The sequence below is a fragment of the Styela clava genome, chromosome 12, assembly GCF_964204865.1.
Source record: "Styela clava chromosome 12, kaStyClav1.hap1.2, whole genome shotgun sequence".
NCBI lineage: Eukaryota > Metazoa > Chordata > Ascidiacea > Stolidobranchia > Styelidae > Styela > Styela clava.
This window is the reverse complement of record NC_135261.1, coordinates 20,751,434-20,758,352: the sequence shown is the minus strand read 5'-3', so window position 1 is coordinate 20,758,352 and position 6,919 is coordinate 20,751,434.

Here is a 6,919-nt window from a genome sequence, read left to right as displayed (position 1 = left end):
GTTAAAGAGTTTGGGGCCGTGAAGTCTTGAATGCGTTGAAGTTACCAGAAATTTCAGTGACTCCGGTTTCTGATCATCTAATTATTTTTCCCATTTATAATTTGCTGATACTACTAAAATAATAATTCTATCCCACTTTTGCAATATTTTTTCAATATTCAAATTCCAATAATAATTTGTATTCTAATTCAAGTTATATATGACATATAAAATCAAAATTTCGAGTTGCGCTTTCTGAAACTTGATTTAGGCTGCTGTTTCAGGCTAGTGGTGACATCAAAAACATCATTGGATATCCAGTCGACTTTAATGTAAAAAGCTCGGTAGCTCATTCCACAGTTCAAACATGCAGTACTATGGAATCGGTCGCATTTCAAACCATTAGCATACATCAGCTAGAGTTGCAACAAGGCGTAATCGTCTACAAAGCCGTACCTCTTATCTATTTGCCAAACCGTGCATATATATGTCTCTCTTGTATATATATCTCTTTGACAATTTTGGGAAACTTCTTTCTATATTTCTCCACTTGTATCTGGAGACAATACCGATGAAAATGTCGTGCGATGCCCGCCTTATTTTAGGCTGACTTTACTGTCCACCCACTCCCATAGCGGATGATTTGAGCCGTATATCTTTGTAATGCCGGCTTATTTGAGAGAGCGTTGCAATTCACACGTGCAATAACGTGCAGCTACTAGCGCCATTGTTGAGTTTATTTGTTTTTAATTTAGTGATTAGATTGACTCTGAGATAAATTCCACTGTTGTGTCCACCAGTGGTTTTTAAACCTTTTTTTTCGCGCTCCCAATTTACGTAAAATCCAAAATTACAGATATTCGCGAACCTCAACAAGAAGAGTTCAGCAATTTCGAAAATCAGTAAATTCTATTTAATTATCCCAATGAGAACAGTGCGCCTGCATGTCGTCTGTAAGTTTTTGGAACCTTGCTTTTCATTGCTGACTCCCTAATTAGAAGCAATATACAAAGCATAGATAGCGGATTTATTCACGGAAGTAAATACTTTCTTGACCGTTATTCGCGCTGACAATTTATGTTAAAACATTCTACCGGTTTGTGGGTGCGAAGTTTTATTTTTTCATTATTTTTTTTTGGAAATAACTTTCCCATAGACAACACTCTTCGGCGAATATACTTCAGCGAATGAAATTTGAAATTTCTTGAAATCTTATGTATATCGATAACGATATACATTTGTGGATCGATTCACTTCTATTTTGAATTAATGAGAAATTAAAGTAACTGCATACTTTAAAAAATTAGCAAATCTGCCGGCAAGCCTATGACTATAATAGAATCTGGGCTAATCGATAATTCATTCACGCCACTCCCCGCCTCCCCACCTACATATTTTTAACAGGGGTCACTGCATCTCCCTGGTGCAAAGTTCAATTCAGGCTCGTGGCTCAACAGACCTACCCAAGTTCACGAATATGGTATGATTAAACGATGCCTAACTTTCAAGCCATATATCCAACTCCTCTACGTTGAAGACATCTCTTCCCAATGATCATTCAAACATGGTAATCAAAATTAAGATGGTATAAATAGAACACAAATAGGATTTTGTTTTAAATCATTTTTTTTCTGTATTTTTTTATTGAAATCACCCTTGCATCGCCGCGAAACTACACCAAAACGTTGCATTCTGGCAGCTGCACACGCAGCCGGAATTATAATTTCAAAAATGTAAGTAAAAATTCTTATTTTGACTTTTACTTCTATTGCGTACATTTATCGCCACTTTTGTATCTCCACCAAAGTCATAAGATTTTAACCGGAATGTCTATCAGATATATCGTCTATATCGTTTTGAGTAAGAAAAATCATGAAACTTAGCTCACGATCCTACTACAAAAGCAATTAGATCAAGGGCAGCCTTCGGCAAAACGAGTGGGTTGCGATAATGCAACTAATATAAACGATGAGACACCCTTGCATAGCCTATGCTAATTGTAAGAGTCCCCTGATGCAAAGACTAATATGTTATGACGCCATAATATGTATTTCGAGTTCATGTATTGGCATTTTTCTCATAAAATGAAGGCATTATTACGGTCAATACTGTTCGGTTAATTTATGCTTAGCATACTTTGTTTTTAAGGTGGAAGTGATAGAGTGTTTCAAGGTTATACAAACTCATTTATTCGATCGCATTTCTATTTTCGCAAGGTGGTTTTGTCGTAGCAGGGTCGTTCACGTAATGGGTTATCGGTTGCGTCTTACTGCGCAAACCACTGAACTACAGCTTGAGAAGATGTGTATGAGTCTCTATCGAAATTTGTGGCGTTTTGAGGGATTCATTGCAAATAGGAAGCGCTTGGCAAGTTTTTACATCCATTTTCTTCAACCTATTTATTACAAAAAAATCAAATAGTACAGCCATTTTGAATAAAACAGGCAAAAAAAAAAACTTGATTTAAAACAATTCACCACTAACTCGAATGACCTATACTCGAAATCATGGAGGTTCGCAAAATCATCAGTCAATCGCCTACCCGACCAGCACAGATTTCACTTCCAATTTTAAAATTATGTGACTTGTGTGCGCCGTATGGCATGTTCAGCGGAAGTCAGACGACCCCGGGAAAACTCTCGCGACGCCACTGGGGGTCGTGACCCACTGGTCTAGACTCGATATTGGACTGGACCCTGTCCTGAACCCAGGGATGGCCAATACCGAATAGTTCACTATTTCGAATACATTCGAAATTATTTTTTTCGAATATGAAATTTCGAATACTTCGAAAATAAAATCCACTAATTGAAGCTTACCTAAATGTATGTAGGAATTTCCATACAATAAGCAATGGAATAACTGCTATCTACAAGTTACAACCTAGCTATATTACCAGGCATTTCATATTTGCAGATTATTGCAGTATATAATTTATATACCATGAGTCATGTTAACAGAATTAAATTAATACGACAATAGTGGTATCGATGATGGATTTGAATATTTGCGAAACACAAAATCATCCTAGTAAAATGCCCATACTTTTAAATACCAACCATTATCCAAATTATTTGTCGAAAAGCGGGATAAAGTATGAGGCATTTTTCCGACTTGTGACAATTTTTTCGTGAGTACAAAAATACTAATCAAAAATTAATTATATTTGGGAACTTTACCACACATTTCAAGTCCGCGGATCGCCGTTGTATGTTTGAGTAATAATACTTTTATTATTTCATAAATAGGAAAATAGGAATTTAAAAACTAATTATAATCTGGTAGTTTATCACCCATTGTAAGTTAACAGATCGCCGTTGTATTTTGTAAATACGAAAATAGGAATCAAAAATTAATATTATTCGCGAGTTTGCCACACAATTTATGTCCACAGATTGCCGTGATATTGTGCCGAATATAATTAGTTTTGATTGTTATTTTCGTACTCACGAAAAATTGTCACGAGTCGGAAAAAGAATTTATATTTTATCCCGCTCTTGGGAACTAATTTGGAGAATGGAACTTTTTACTAGGATGATTTTGTGCTGCACAAAATATTCGAATCCATGACCGATACCACTACTTAAAATGCCTTACCGTGTTAATTTAATTCTATTATCATAACTCAAATGTTGGTAAATCGGGCAGTTTACCACACATTTGAAGGCCACGGATCGCCGTTGCATTTTAGAATTATTAGTTTTATTATTTTGTAAACACGAATACGAAATTAATTATAATTGGGCAGTTTACCACGTATTTCATGTCCACAAATACCCGTTGTATTTGGCATTAATTCGCTAATAATTTTATATGTTTAGAACCAGATCATGTTAGTTTGGTAGAATCATACTCACAGAATTAACTATTTTCAACAATTGAGCGGTAAATTTAAGTTGTAAAGCGGCAATCATTTTGGACAACCTATTAACCCGAATGTTGAAATAATTTTGGAATGTGATAGGTACTACACTGTACGTCCACGGGTTATTTCACAGCTGTTTTCCTGTCCCTGTCGTGTTTTGCTGAATCGGCAAAACGAAAGGGTCACAAATCACTTTATCTTGGTGGACGTGTTTCTCTTTAATGTAACGATAACCAGCCTGTGATTAAATATCATGATTGGCAGACCCTAAGACCCAAATATAAGGTTACACAAATCATGCTTGAGAAGACTCATGCGAATAATAAGCAGGCCACATAGAAATTAAATATGCAAACGTGCAAATGTGTCGCAACACTATGCGACGTACGGTCGCACAGAATATAAACAATCAAAGTGCCGATTCTATTTCATCGTCATTACGTGAGACAGCGTAAAAAGTCGTTTAAATATTCCCGTAAACCGAAACACCACGTTTACGGCAAAAAGTGGCTACTATTCGGAATTATTCGAAAATCAGCCGAAAAGGTATTCGAATACTTTGATATTCGAATACATTCGAATATTCGATTCGTTTTGGACAACCCTGCCTGAACCTATTGATTTAATTCGAAACCCACATTTCTTTAATTTATGAAAAAAGTATATATGATGCACATAGTAAAAATCGTACGCCATCCCTGTTACAGTACGTAGGGAAACTTTCCGCATTGCCTATATGTCACACACATATTATTGTGATTTAAGACCCATGACACTGCTGACTACACTTGTAGAATTGTTGAATGATGTTTCATGAATGTATACTAGTTGCAATCATTGCATCAAAATTTTGTTTTGTTCCAACATTTGTATTAGAATTATACTAGATTGGACGAACCGGCGGCAGAAATATTAGACCCAAGAATTTGTAAAGCAGTTTGTTAAATCATCATTTGAATGGAATCCCTCGAAGAAAGCTATCACTGCGCAAGATGTGTCCTCAACAGTGCAAGCGGATAAAAAAATAATTGCAACAAATAAGGACAAAAACCTATGATAAATGTAGGCTAGAGCTAAATCGTCTTGAGAACTTACAAAACTCGATACAAACTATGAAACGCCGAAAGTGTACTTTTGTACCCGCGGTGCCTTGTAAAACATGTATTAAGTAACCAATAAAACATGCACGCATGCGATGTAACATACATCGCATATTTATGGTTTGTACATCCCGGTATAAAGCAACTCTCTCATAAAGTTTGGTATTTGAGGTCTAAGTTTACTACATGGGTCAGGTAGCTTTATATATATACTTACATAAGTGGGGAAGTTTATAGCAATGTTTGTGTAAAGAACTGACAATGTAATCGATGTCTCTTGGCAAAAACATATCAGACCAGAAGCATTAAAATGCGTTGAAAGGGTAACTTTTGTTAGATAAGGATAAAAACGGTTGTAGGCTACAACTTCATTTCGAGTTTAGAAGTTACCCAATTTGTCGAGGAAATCTTCATAGTCGAATCTCGTATTTTTCAGTGTCGTCAGGCACAATTATATTTATTTTGGTGCAAAATGGCCAAAGTCGCCTATCAATTATCAACAGGAATTAATTTTACAAAAATGGTTGGACAAGACGGCGAAGCAAAAATTAAAGCACTGCTGGTCTGACTTAATGATTGGTCAAATATTCAACCATGTATGTAAAATTACAATGGGAATGGAACTTTTACTGGTTTAATTAGTAACCTTAACGTAGTCTGTCAGCATATGAGTACACATTTCTCCACAATTTGACGAATCCCCTTATTCGATATTGACCACCGATTTTCATTAGATAAATGGGATTATAGTAACTGTGTGAAAATCATCATTTTAGGAATTTGAGGGAAATTGGATATTATATTAATATGTTTATTGTACGATTTTTTTTTAGTTGGAAAATCATATTCATAACAAAACCAAAATATAAATTAATTTAGATTTGTTACCCTAGACCAGGCTCTCAACCTTGGGTTCGCGAACTCCCATGGGTTCACGAGGAGATTTCCAGGGGTACTTGGATGACAGTCTAGTTTTCATGTGTTGCTTTTTGAAATATCTTTTATTACTACCAGAGGAAAATGCGTACCAATTGAAACTCAGGGTATATTTTCTCTGATCTTGCGTTGTTGTGATTGTGACGCAACAATGTTAAATTCACGGCTTTGCAGGCAAACTGTGAAATCTCAAAAGACAGTGTGCTGCAGGCATTGCAAAAAGTGATATGGTTATTGAAACTTGAGAGAGACTTTCACGAATTCATTAGTTAGGTTAGGCGACAATAACATCAACACAACGCGAAGATTCAATTTAGTTACAGCAGTTGGTTAATAAATTGTTGCTGCAGCAAATTGTTAGTCAACATATCACAATTTTGTTTGGTGTCTGATTACAGGGCTTTGCGTAATTGTGTCGTGACTCGGGGGGTATTTAGCAGAAAAAAGGTTGAGAACCCCTGTGGACTAGACAATCTTCAATCACGGGACCGATGGTTCAATTTTCTCCATATTGTCTTTTATTCAACACTCGATTACGTTCAGTTTTTTAAAGTTAAGCTTAATGTTGTTTCAGTATAAATACTTTTCATTGGTTGGTTGCTGGCAGTGGGGAGGTAATTATTTTCAAATCTGATTCTATTTAGTAAAGCATCATATTACTGTCAATTTTCTTTAAGTGATTCAAGAAAACGCAAATATATTTGTGTTAGTGTTCAGCAAGAGTCTTGAATCACTTGGGATAGTTATCTTTACTCTCGCTACAGCATCCTTGCATTACATGCATACATATCCATCGGTACAAAAGCATAGGAAAAGGATGAGTAGGTAAGTACTTTCTTTCAAATACCCAATCTATTAGCGCTGGAAAAAAAAAATTCTGTTACATTACACGCAGTTACATTTTTATTGTTTATTACAATATTCGTTTGCAAACAATAACAAACGTATAGTAATCGTTTTCTTTTATATATGACCTATGAAAATTAGTGATAAATGCTAGTTAAATGTGCTTTACTACCGTTTTTGTCACAATTTTAAA